Here is a 14,306-nt window from a genome sequence, read left to right as displayed (position 1 = left end):
TTTTGTATTAATAAATCAACATCAAAATATAAAATTTCGAATATATTTCAAAGATATCTTGAGTATGTTTAATAATTTTGATATTTTAAATTATAATAAAGATAATATATTTTTCATGTACTTTTAAGTTTGCACGAAATAAAAAAATATAGGTAGGTACGTTACGTACGGTAAGGGCCGTAAAATGTAGGATTCAAGTAAAACTTATGTCAGACCCGTATCAAATATTAGAGGGATTCTCTTTGACCTCAGCTTATTTGATACTAAGTAGCTTGTCTGTGTACTGAAACTTGAGCAATGGAAACAGGCTCGTATATACATATCTATGGAAATATAGATACGTAGCTGACTTTGTAGCTGGGTCATCATACTCTTACGCAAGAGGTAGCAAGTTCATTTCCTACATCATAGCAAAACATAACAAAACAAAAAATATTAAATATTTTAATTCCCACAGCCGTATATAATAACATAAGTTTTAAATAAGCTGTGAATCAAATATAAAAATGAACTACAATATTTTACATTGCTCTTTGATTGTTTTAGAAATAATGAAAGGAAGCAATACAAAAGTATAATTTTATTTGTTTCGCGATGTAATCAGTTCACTCAGCTTTCGCCGCAGCAATCAATTTGCTACGGGCTTTATAAGGGTTTCCACTTTCGTCCCAGTTGATTAGAATTGTCTCGTTGTCCATCAATCTTATTTTGCCAAATGCTACCAAACTCTAACAATATAATATATTGCGATTAATAAAATCTAAGGTTGCACGAAACATAAGACTCGTAAATAAAATTTTAGTAAGTATCGTACTAATTATTGATTAAATTAAGCTATACAATAATCTAAAAAAATATTTTACAGCGTTATAAATTTAAATATTCGCATTTGACAATTTGGAAACATTATTTTTAAACAAGCTGGCTTCCATGTTGCAAGCAAGCGGATCTTACTAATCTTTCTTTCTACTGTCATATGTTTTATTCGTTAAGTTGCCTCGTTTAATTTAAATGTTTAACTAAACCCAATGCCACCGTATAAAATGCATGTAATTAAATCAAATCCAAGCTAAGGAACCATTTCCAGCTCTAATGGTACTTTATCCATCAAAACCACATTGCTGATAAATATATATTTTTTAATTATAAAAAAGTTGTCTAAAAAGATTTAAACTTTAATTTAAAAACGTCATGATAATTATATTTAAATATTTAAAAGAGCACTTTATATTTTACAGTCATATAATGCGTAATTTCGAATGTAGGTCAAATCTGAGTCTCTGCGCATCATTTTTGCAATTTACTTTTAAACGAGTCGAATGTGAATCGTTCGAAGAGCAAAAGATTTTTGAAATTTTTGTCCTTCGTTCTCCTTAACTGATATTATCAAGTATTAGTAATTTACTTGGAAACTATATTTAGGCTTTAAATGCCTATTATGATAAGAGAGGCGTTGTAGGAGTATAACGAGAAGTGAGTCGTGAAAATATTTTAGTCATAGCTTCAAAGCAAGTATATAAAAATGTTAACGGAAGGTTCTGTCAGAAAAATAGAATATTTTATTATAGGAAGAAAAAAACAAGTGAAATCGAATATCTTGATAATATATTATATGTCTAACCTACTATATATGGGATAAGTAGTAAAAAACTATTCTACCTTCTATAGATTGAAGATGTAATCTTTCTTTTGCATGCTTCATCCATGACTCATTGTTTTTAAAAATGCGACCCGATATTAAAAAAAACCTCGTTAAAATGAACCCCTTAACTTTTAATTTTACTAACTATGCTTTTGTGGAGAAAGCGCCGATACGGAGTTAGCTTGCGGCAACTTTAAATTGAAGGGAAAAGAACAATAATAGTCCGCCTTTACGTCACTAGGTGGACTTAAGTATCCCTTTTATAAATTTTCTTTTTTTAAGCCCAATAATATTCACTGTGCGAGAACATCACCAGTAATGATAGTGCGTATGTATTATATTACACAAATTCGACTCAAATATTTGAATGTTTTAAGAGTATTATTATGTGAAGAAATTCAATGCAACCTTTTTTTTTTAAGAAAAACAAAATATGTTTAGTACAAATATAAGCTTTTAAAAAAGATTAGACTCTATTGCATATAAAGCAATAGAAGATACAAATGTTATAATAATAAACATATTACCTACATATTATTAAAATAAATTATTAAGCCTTAGCAGATACGGGCTTAGATTAATAAAATAAGAATAATTAACTTAATTTCTACGCTTCTATTATAACAACCAAAATATCTTGTATATATATTTTTTTGAAACAACACAGCTTAGTGTACGTTGTACACTTGTACAGTGTTCCTATATCGCTGTGAGGCCAGGCAGTGCTGTGACGTCACTCGAGTAATCGCCGACGAGGCTCCCTCTGATTGATTACATTGCAATCTTGTTTGTGACTTGACTGATGTTCAGTTATTGTATATCTGTTGCCTTTCATATTTTTTTCCTTACAAGCAGTGAAAAGTAATAATTAAATATTGCAACACTGAAAATATTTGTGTTAGACGTCCGAAAAGACTGTTAATTCTTCAAATAACTTAAAAATTGATTTGAATTATTAAAAAATATATATTTTTTAAATTTAAATATGCATCTGTTAAATGTGCTATTAGATATAAAAAGAAAAAAGAATAATAAAAATAATAAAAAAAAATAAAAAAACTTTGATTATTATATATTAAACTAGTGTGCGCGCGCAGCTTCGCCTGCTTATTTGGACCCTTAGGGGTGAATTCTAGTAAACCATGAAACATGTGTTCAATTAAATACTTTTAAGAGTCTAGGTTTCTAATCGGTGGCCATTTAAAGATTTTTCCATACAAACTTTCAACCCCTTATTTGTACCCTTAGGGGGAGAATTCTAGAAAACGATGAAACACGTGTACAATTAAATACTTTTAAAAATCTAAATTTCAAATTTTATAAAAATCGGTGCCGATTTAATTTTTTTTCCATACAAACTTTCAACCCCTATTTCACCCCTTTAGGGTTAAAATTTTTCAAAATCCCTTCTTAGTGGATGTCCAGATTACGAAAGTAAACATCTGTCCAAATTCCACGTTTCTACCATCAGCGGTTACGGCTGTGCGTGCGTCTTACCTCAGTCAGTGAGGACAAGTCCTTTTATATATATAGATTATTATATAAGACTTAGATTAGACTAGCGACCCTCTTGCTGCGACCGCCCGCTTTTATTACTGGATTATTCATATAATGTATGTTTGCAAAGCACTTAAGATAATGTGAAAATTAATTAAACCCTAATGCAACCCGCATTTTCGTAGTTTCAATAAGGATTTTCCAATTGTTTTATACAGCAAGGATTTTTTAGTAGATACCGTAATTTTAAATCTGTGCTACTAATCTTTTCAAGTACATACTTATTAAAATATATTTAAATGATTATTTTTAAACGGAAGAAATTATAAACAAAAACCTACCTACTAATAACTACTACAAAATATATGAAACCAAATATATCGCGTTGAAATAATACATTCAACTGAAATCATCCAATACGTGCGAACGCATCTAAATCTTCATTGCTATAAAGACAGGCGGGTTTTTTTTTTGAGTTTGTGGTTAATGCTGAAGAGGGTATTCTGTCCCTGATGAAAAGCAAGCACTACGTGGCTGCCTGTGAGGAAAATTAAATAGAATGCATCGGCCGGGAATCGAACCCGGGCCGCCCGCGTGGCAGGCGGGCATTCTACCGCTGAACCACCGATGCGTGTAAGGCAGGCGGGCGCGGCGGACGCACGGCGAGTGGCGAGCCGTTTCGCAGCAAGGATTTTTTGATATTGTAACAACTTCTAAGTACTTATTAAAATGAAAAACAGTAAAGAGACAGTTTTGATCTACATTAAATGGCCAACGTAGCTAATATACTTATTTATATGCTGTGAGTAAGGGACAAGTGAAACTTGAGTAACATACAGCTGATGTGTGAACGGCGGGATGTGTCAACAATTAAATGCGTTTTTCTCTAAAACTATTCGCAATTTCGAAATAGTGTAAAAAGCAAATTGTATCTTCGTTTAACGTAGAAAATAATAAAGTATTTTAAAGGATAAGGATTAATACCATTATGGAAAAATATCCCTCACAATAAAAAATATATTGAAATTATTATTTTTAGATAGAAAAATGATCACTACACGTTATTCTTAAAAAATGCGAATATGCTGTCGCGGACTTTTTGTAGATCTTATTAAGAGGAACAATACTCCAGTACATTTTTTTCATGTAGTACTTACCATTAAAGCAGCGCATGCGCGAAAGTGTCTCAACGGGTAGGACTTTATACACATTTATCGTATTTATGTTAATTTACATAAGAGTGTACAAATAATAAACTATATATAAACCTTCTATGAAAAATACTCGACCTAATGGTGAAAACCGCATCAAAATCCGTTGGGTGGTTTAGAAGAAGAAGAGTTAGAAACAACAGACAGACACGAAAAGCGACTTTGTTTTATAAGATATAGGATAGGATAGGATATAGCAACATAATAATGTTACCAACTGAAAGCAAACGGCACTGCATAGAGACCTATGTAGTGCCATACCTTTGGAGGAGGCCAATACCCAGTATGGGGACCTTGCCTGATAACTATATTAGTTATATTTAATAAATAATTTAGAAAATTTTAAATAAGAAAATAAAATATTTTATAAATAAAATTAGAATAAAAGTTAACTAAAAAGAAAAATATTAAGTAAATGAATAGTAACAAATAATTAGTGTGAGTGTGTATTATAAAGTAATTAGTAAAAGAAACAATTAATCAACGCTAATGTAAAATTAGAATATGAGAAAAAAATATATATCTCCTTATAACATATACTTAAATATTATTAGTAATATTGTAGATAAAATAAATAAATTAGAAAGTAAGCTATATTAAATTAGCATTAAGTTTGTAGCTGTGGCAATGGTAAATAAAAGGCTTTATTATTATTATTATTATAAATGTGTTATTTGATATTTTAGCTAATTTATAATTGCGGCTTAGATGAATAATCACTCGTATTATTTGACATTTTTTGACTGTATACTTCTTGTACGGCTGTATGCACTAGAATTCGTCAGCTTATTTATTCGATAAATTTTATGCATTTTTCTAAATTTCTCAAATAATAATAATAATAAAAACATTTGTAAACTAAAAAACAAGCTAGTATATTCAAATAATTCCACGAACCGAAACCCACATTCAACTGAAAAATAGAGTTAATTATACAATCTCTTCTTTTTATCTCTTCCAACGCAATTCTATTTTAAAAGAAGTCTCCGAAAAGCAAATTGCTAATACTGAATAGCTGGAAAGGGCGGCAAATGGTCCATTTCCTCAACGAATTTTATTTTTGCTCTTCAACGACACATTCACTGGTAGATTGATTCACAAAAACTGGGAAGTGAAGTTGTTATTTCGTTAATGGCACTATACTGAACATATTACGTAACAAGTTAATATGAAGCTTCTATGATGATAGAAGCATCTAAACATTTCGGAAAATATATACTTACATAATATAAACAGTTCCCTTTATTGCTAGTACGAAGCAAGATAAGTCTTGTGATTTTATGTAGAATACAATCTTGATTCTGAGCAAAGTCATTAATATGCAAAGCACGAGCTCGCTTTCAAACTTGTGATATATTGTATATTAATGTTGTATATAATACTAGCGACCCCCTTGCGGCTTCGCCCGCTTTTACTACTGGATTATTCATATAATGTATGTTTGCAAAGCACTTAATATAATGTGAAAATTAATTAAACCCTAATGCAACCCGCATTTTCGTAGTTTTAATAAGGATTTTCCAATTGTTTTACACAGCAAGGATTTTTTAGTAGGTACCGTAATTTTAAATCTGTGCTACTAATCTTTTCAAGTACTTATTAAAATATATTTAAATGACTATTTTTAGATAGTTAAATGACTATTTTTAAACGGAAGAAATTATAAACAAAAGCCTACCTACTAATAACTACTACAAAAAATATATCGCGCTGAAATAATACATTCAACTCTAATTATCCAATACGTGCAAACGCATCTAAATCTTCGTTGCTATAAAGGCAGGCGGGTTTTTTTTTTGCTTGTGGTTAATGCTGAAGAGGGTATTCTGTCCCTGATGAAAAGCAAGCACTACGTGGCTGCCTGTGAGGAAAATTAAATAGAATGCATCGGCCGGGAATCAAACACGGGTCGCCCGCATGGCAGGTGAGCATTCTACCACTGAACCTGATGCGTGTAAGGCAGGCGGGCGCGGCGGACGCATGGCGAGTGGCGAGCCGTTTCGCAGCAAGCATTTTTTGATATTGTAACAACTTCTAAAGTACTTATTAAAATGAAAAACAGTAAAGACAGTTTTGATCTACATTAAATGGCCAACGTAACAAATATACTTATTTATATGCCGAGAGTAAGGGATAAGTAAAACTTGAGTCGATACTGCTGAAGTGTCAACGGCGTGATGTGTCAACAATTAAATGCGTTTTTCTCTTAAACTATTCGCAATTTCGAAATTGTGTAAAAAGCAAATTTTATCTTCGTTTAACGTAGAAAATTAATAAAGTATTTTAAAGGATAAGGATTAATACCATTATGGAAAAATATCTCTCACAATAAAAAATATATTGAAATTATTATTTTTAGACAGAAATATGATCACTACACGTTATCCTTAAAAGATAAAAATATGCTCTCGCGGACTTTTTTGTAGATCTCATTGAGAGGAACAATACTCCAGTACATTTTTTTCATGTAGTACTTACCATTAAAGCAGCGCATGCGCGAAAGTGTCTCAGCGGGTAGGACTTTATTCATATTTTGCGTATTTATGTTAATTTACATAAGAATGTACAAATAATAAACTATATATAAACCTTCTACGAAAAATACTCGACCTAATGGTGAAAACCGCAATAAAATCCGTTGGGTGGTTTAGAAGAAGAAGAGTTAGAAACAACAGACAGACACGAAAAGCGACTTTGTTTTATAAGATATAGGATGTATCTTTCTCTATAGGTTTACCTCTGTTTTGCATACACGTAATAAACAACAAAATTTTCTAGTATGCACAGTGTTTTTCTTATTTCTATTCTATTAAATATTGATTTATAATATTCTTAATTGTAAAAAATGTTTCCCAGTTATCTTCTGTCGTGTTAGTCTCTTAGTGTTCACCGTCTTATTCTTATATTAATTCCCGGAACTTGTTTGCTCTCTCCGTTAAAGTCCACCTTCTTTATTCTTCAGTTTCGTTATGCCAGGCCGCATAGTAATAAAATAGCTGAGAGTTGATATCTATCATCGCCTAGAAAGGTTATATAAAATTTATATTTACTAAGAATTAAGTAATCTAAAGTATTTTACAAAATATTTCAATATTTAACATTTTAGTAATATTCAAGTTTAATTTCACAATAGTTCCAAGATCCTGAAAGCATTTGTAACATTTATTTCGGACACTTAGAATTCTTATCCTTTTATCAAATTCCACTATTCAAGACTTATTTACGCGAACTACAGAACTACCACTGTTCGGAACATTTAGAATTTTATTTTATTTTTAAAGAATAGAGTAATATAATATAGGTAATAAAATAAAGCCTTTTAAGGGCTAAGAATACAAACAGTGACATACGAGTATGTCACTGTTATACTGTATAATATAAAAACAATTGGTACAGTACTTAAAATAAATAAGTGACATTCTAAAAATAAAGTATGTATGTGTATAATTAAGTATACATACGTTGTAGTATTGATGGCATAATTACACCCTCGCGACCAATTGCGTTACGGTACCTATGTGAATGAATAGCCTAAAAAAGTTAGATACTTGGCAAATATTTTAAAATCACTGGTTCAAATACTGTTAAATTTATTGCGCATGAAGCGAAATAGGAATTATCTTATTATCAGTTACTTAGTTCCGATTCAACTAAATCATGATTTGTAAAGCAACCATGGTTTTCTCATACTATTTAAAATTTAAATATAAGCAACATAACAACAGCTTACTATATATTAAAAATTTTATAAAACAGTGTTAAAGCTGCTTCACCGAAATTGTAAGAGATATTCAAATTGCCTACACCTGCGTCTACGCCCGCGCGTAGCCGTAGGCCTACGTCATTGCTACGTTCTTTATTATTACACTTTGTCGTAGCAATGCAAATCTATAGAAACTTCAGCTTGATGTTTATTCTCTTTGTCCTAATCCCCTAGTAGTGATGCTCGAGACGAGCACTCTATGTATTGTTTCTGTATCGAAAATTATTTTTAAAGGGAAAGTTACATGAGGCACTTGAGTTTGTTAGTTTTATTAGATTTGTAAAACTTGCTATTACGTGATATTATATAGAGCACGTAATTTTGATATACAAGTTTCAAAGTTTACTTTGTATATGTACAATGTATATGAACATTAGAGATTTAGGGTAAATTAAAAATAAATAAAGTAATATAAACCTTATTTTTATTTAATTAGACGAACGAAATTTATGAAAATATAAATAAATTAACATTCAAGTACAAAATCTTTCCTAAAACCCATACAATAAATATTTTTCTTTGCAATCGAATTTATAGTGTTTAGCTCCGACACCAATAGGCTAGAAATTATTTGTAAAATATACTAATACATCATTTTCAAGCAGAGCTTACATGAGAGCGCGGTTAGGGGATGATTCGTTTGCAGAGGCAGATCGCGCAGAACTAAACAAACATATTTGAATATAATATTTTTTAGCTGCATATATCAGAGTAGACAGAGGGAATCTAGTGTTAAAATGCCCTGTTCTCCGCATTACGTGAAATTTGCACTGAAAGTATCTAGTTTATGAAAATTAAATTAGCAAAAATATTATTTAGTCATGTGATATTTTTAGTAAATACCAAAAGTTTTGCTTAGTCATTTTCGTGTCCCTTACAAACTTTTGGGCAAATGATACCTGAACAAAATTAATATAAATCATACATAAAGTATGTGAGATATATTCAATTAAATAAGTAAAGCAAGCGAGCACATTCTCCGTCAATGAGTCTCTCCGACCAAGTTTAAGTAAGTTCGCAGTTAATTTCACAGCCATATAGGGTCGTGTTTGAGAAACTGTGTTTGTTTGTTCACATAATGAGTTTTTTATAAGTTTAAGCTCCTAGGACATAAATATGTGACAATTAATTACTTGCCGACTCGAAATAATGATTATAATTAAAATATATAATATATTTTGTAATGCAATATACCTATTACATATTGAAAATTATTTATGCATTTAAGATAGAAACTAGACCCAGAAAATAATTATAGTATTAAATTTATAAAATTTATGAGTACAAAAAAATCTCTTAATCATAGATTATTTATTGAAAGAGCACCAACCCTACTACAGACCGAGATGCGCCCAACAATGCAGACTCGCTCGTTAATTAGCAAGGAAATGCCGCTGGAGCCAACTCGCTCCTCCGAAGTGGAAACTTTAGTTCTAAGTAAGCGAAAAGTGATAGACCGGAAGAGGTACGAGCATTATTGTTTGTGGGAACGAGCGTGGAAGTAGATCGCGACGTTATAGTATGTTTCGATAGTTTTGGGTTTTTAACTATTGTTGTAATGTAATATTGTAGGAACGAAGATAACGAAGATAGACATTTCTTATATTGAACTTTAGTAGTGCGTATATTACTAATACTAGAAATGTATAGAAAGACTAGTATTAACACCCTCCATTCTCGGCTTTCTGCTTATACCTCAGACAGTGCAGCGCCCAGCACTTCGCTTGGTCTACAAGAGCTGACAACTGCAAATCATTATTCCCCGAATGGACATCGAACCCACAAATATCGCGTTTACACTCAGTCGCTGTCCCAATGCGCCCCGGTGGCCTCTTCTCTAATAGTATGGGTATAGATGATAGATCGGGGAGACAATTTGGTCATTAAGTGAAGTATTCCCACAATTATATTTCAAATATAATTATATCACATTAGTGAAATTTAGTACATATTTATACTTTGTACACATGTTCACACACTGTTCAACTTCTTTATAATGGAGTCAAAATGTTAGAACTAGTTTAAAACTTTATTTTATACACTACTGTTGCAATTCTTTAATATTTATTACTAGCACTATGTGGTCCAACAAAAATGTTGCATTTAATACATTATATTTATATGTATGTATTATGCATAATACTTCACTCATCATTACATTTTAATATTGAAACTTTACAGTCAATGCCACTGGAATTAAATATTCAAAAATTAGAAACAGTATTTTATTTGTTTTTATTTAAATATCTACTCGTACATGTAAAAGTTACACAACTCATATAAATAATGAAGGCGTTCCAATTCAAAGTGAAATAACCGTAAAAGTAACCGTAGTAATATACTCGTATACTTTTATTACAAAACAAGCTGTAACACGTGCCGTTGAATTCTCTCTCATATAAATTTTCTCAAATGTCAAGACGGGGTATGAATGTATTCACGAGTGTCGTATTTTATCGGCAAATATATAATTTTTTCGGCCTCGTTTTGATATATGAATACTCCGATTACCAATTCAATTCAACGCAGGTCTGTCGTACGATAATGTTTATCAGAGTTCGGTTTCCCATTTGAGAAAATTACATTTTCAATATTTTATAAAGGGGCTCAGAATAAAAGTATAATTTAGTATAAAGGTTTATTCGTTCGTCCACTGCTACGTCTCAGACTAGATTGTAGACATACAAATTAGAAAAACTTCATAAGAAATCTTAGACAATTATAATATAAGCGGGTAGTTAAATAATATGACTCACTGACAAGTATCGACAAGTATACAAAATAATGTCTATACAATTATATGTACTTTATACAAACTCTAACAGCTCGGCCTTCCTGAAGAAAGGCGAGTCCTCTCGCAACAGCATCAACATCAAATAACTAAGCAACGTATACTACTTTTAGCAAACAATACTTTAATTTATCTGATTCATACATAATACAATAGTAATAATTAAATTTATTTTATTAATTAGCATCACACACTTAATAATTGTTTACTATTTACTCCATGGTCAAAAAAAAAAAAAAAAACAACAAAGTTGTAAATGAAGCTATTTTAACCGGACCAATCCCGCATATTTGGGAGCCCGACGCCTCAAACACCCTACAGTAGTCCGCGGTCACGGGCAGACTGAGGTGGCATTTGTCTGTCCGTTGACTACCGCCAACGATTTCCTAATTTCCTCGCGTACTGCCCTAGATTCCTGCAGAATGAGCTGACTGTATCTGGCCTTCTGGTATGGTGGGTTTGTGACTTCAAGGATGTTGGTCTTCTGACAATGCTGGCGGTAAACTGGCAGCTTATTCTGATGAAGGGAATTCTTCACCTAGCGAAACTCGTCCCCTAGGTGATCAGCGTCGCAGACGCTCTCTGAAACAAAGATTTGCCAACGGTAGATAACTGGGTAGGGTAGTGGTGCAATTTACCATTGAGGTATCTATTCGTGTGCCTGGTTTCTTATATATTGTGCGTTCTATTGTGTCATTGGGACACATCTAGGGAAGCTAAGGAATTACTTGCCTGTAATTCTATTGTGAATTGAATACTGTTATTAATAAAAATGAGATGGTTCAGGAATATGTATATATTCTCCATAGGTAAAATTGTAAAAGTGTCATATACGTACCGCTTAAATATCCTAGGTAGACAAGGCGCAGAGCTAAGAGCCATCTCCTCAAAGTTCCGCCACACAGGCGAACCCATAGCAATTCACATTCTACCTCTGCACTGACTAAATCACGGGCCTATGAATGCTGCAATCTGCTGGGGATATCCATGACATCAATGTCACTCACCGCTCAGCTCACAACATTATAGTCTGCCCTCTACACTGACTAAATCACGGGCCTATGAATGCTGCAATCTGCTGGGGATATCCATGCCATCAATGTCACTCACCACTCAGCTCACAACATTATAGTCTGCCCTCTGCACTGACTAAATCACGGGCCTATGAATGCTGCAATCTGCTGGGGATATCCATGCCATCAATGTCACTCACCACTCAGCTCACAACATTATAGTCTGCCCTCTGCACTGACTAAATCACGGGCCTATGAATGCTGCAATCTGCTGGGGATATCCATGCCATCAATGTCACTCACCACTCAGCTCACAACATTATAGTCTGCCCTCTCTCATCTGTGCATATAATCATGACTCTGATACATCTGTAGCCTACATCTGCGCAGTCTGAGTAAAAAAACTATCTGTGCCAGCTTCTAGCACTAGCTGTAGTCTGCTACTGAAATCATCTGTAACTAACAATTAGCATGGTACTCATTACTCTGTGTCATTACTGTGTTCTTCAGATTCGAAGCTAGAAACATCTCGTTGAAAAGTTATCCATTGATTATTTTATCGATTGCATCTATGTTTTTATACTTATTTGATTTTCTATAATTTGACTACTAACCTCATCCCTAACCGTTACGAGTGCATTTTCAGACAACCGTTTCTCAGTGTCATAAAATATTTCGTTAATTATGTTTTATGCGCTACCAATTATTTATTCTAATTCGATTCAAATTCAAATATTTTTTATTTAAAATAAAAAGTTACATGTTTTATTCTTTCTGAACGTCAAATAATTTACCACCAGTTCACTAAAGTTAGTGGCTCAGACCTGAGAAGAACCGGCGCAAGAAACTTAGCGGGACTTATTTTTTTAAACAAATACAAATATTTAATTATTTGTGACAATGATACCTTTGAAACAGACTGGAGCGAGCATTTCATTCCCAAGGCGTGTTATCATTTATGAAATCATTAATTTGGTAATAACCTTTAACACACAAACATCTTTTCACAATTTTTTTTTTAGACCCTATTGTAAACGCATACACATTGTCCCATAAATAAATTACGGATTTTATAAGCGAATAATAACTTTTTTAAATAGTTTTACGAATAGTTGTATTTAAACTTAACTGAAATTATTTATTTAAACTTAACTGAAATTATTTACCCATTAATTATATTTAAGATATTGAAATTATATTTAAAATATTGTTTGATTAAATCGTTTGAATTTACCATTTGCTCTCGGTGTTGCCACCGTATTAAGAATATGCTTTATACTACGACTTTCATGCTAGAAAAACATGATCCTCTTTGCTAGAAAGTTGCTAGAAAAACATGATCCTCTATCCGTGCTAAGTCTTAGTGGATTACCAAAATAGCTAAAATGTTCTTTAAATACGTTAATAGTGGTAGACGTTTTGGTATTCTTCACAGCTGACATATTAATAAATTTTGTAAAATGGTTAATTATAACCAGTATAGAAGTGTTATCCTTTCGACTATAGTATGCTACCGGTAACAATAAATTATCAACTCTGTTTGCAATTCAGTTATAAGATTTTGATCATAAAGCGCTAATAAAGTCGTTCTACTAATTCTCCTTTTAACATATTAAATGATTCTTCTTGTTCATTAATCCATTTCCAAGAGACATTCTTTCCAAAAGGTCAGTCAATGTTTTAGCAATAAGTGCAAAGTTTTTAATGAACATTCTCAAAAAAAACTTACCAAACCAATAAATCTTCTCATATCGTGTACATTTTTCGGTATCGGAAATTCTGTGATAGCATAGTGTTTCGTGAACCTAGTCTAATACAATTTTTGATAACGTCGAAAATGAATCTAGTAAAATAAATAAATTATTGCCCACTAACAAATCTAACTGATTATCTATAAGCGGTAACGAATACTGTTATTTTATAGTTTTATTATTAAGAGCACGATAATCAACACATAATCTTTTATCTTATGAAGAATTTGAACATATGAAGAATTTGACTCTTTAATAACACCGGCAATTAACATATCTTGAACCATTACCCTTACTACTACTGATCGTAACTTATGTGGTCGATATTTAACAGGCTTAAAATCAGTTAACTCAATGTCCAATTCAATAATATCGGTAAACCCTAACTCTTCTAGTCCACTCGACAAACAAGTTTTAAATTCATAATTCTCATTCAAATTCAAATTCAAAATATTTTTTATTCAAATAAACGTATTATAAGCACTTTTGAATCGTCGAATGAACATATGAACAAAAAACTACCACCGGTTCGGAAGGCAGTTCTGCTGAGAAGAGCCGGCAAGAAACGCAACAGTTGCTATTTTTAAAATCAATGGTACAATCTATTACATTAGTTGGCAGCTATCCTGCATTACATT

At 32.0% G+C, this 14,306-nt stretch overlaps 1 non-coding gene across 1 annotated transcript; it reads right to left on the bottom strand.

The window, feature by feature from the left end:
• Window positions 1-3,699: 3,699 nt before the first annotated feature.
• On the bottom strand, window positions 3,700-3,770 carry TRNAG-GCC (transfer RNA glycine (anticodon GCC)). Its single transcript has one exon. It is a non-coding gene; the product is annotated as a tRNA-Gly (tRNA).
• Window positions 3,771-14,306: the final 10,536 nt, after the last annotated feature.

Source organism: Heliconius melpomene, chromosome 15 (genome assembly GCF_056956725.1).
Source record: "Heliconius melpomene rosina isolate 202511_hmr_F chromosome 15, ASM5695672v1, whole genome shotgun sequence".
In the NCBI taxonomy this organism is placed as follows: domain Eukaryota; kingdom Metazoa; phylum Arthropoda; class Insecta; order Lepidoptera; family Nymphalidae; genus Heliconius; species Heliconius melpomene.
Note: the sequence above shows the minus strand (reverse complement) of the source record. Positions and strands in the feature narration are given on the sequence as shown.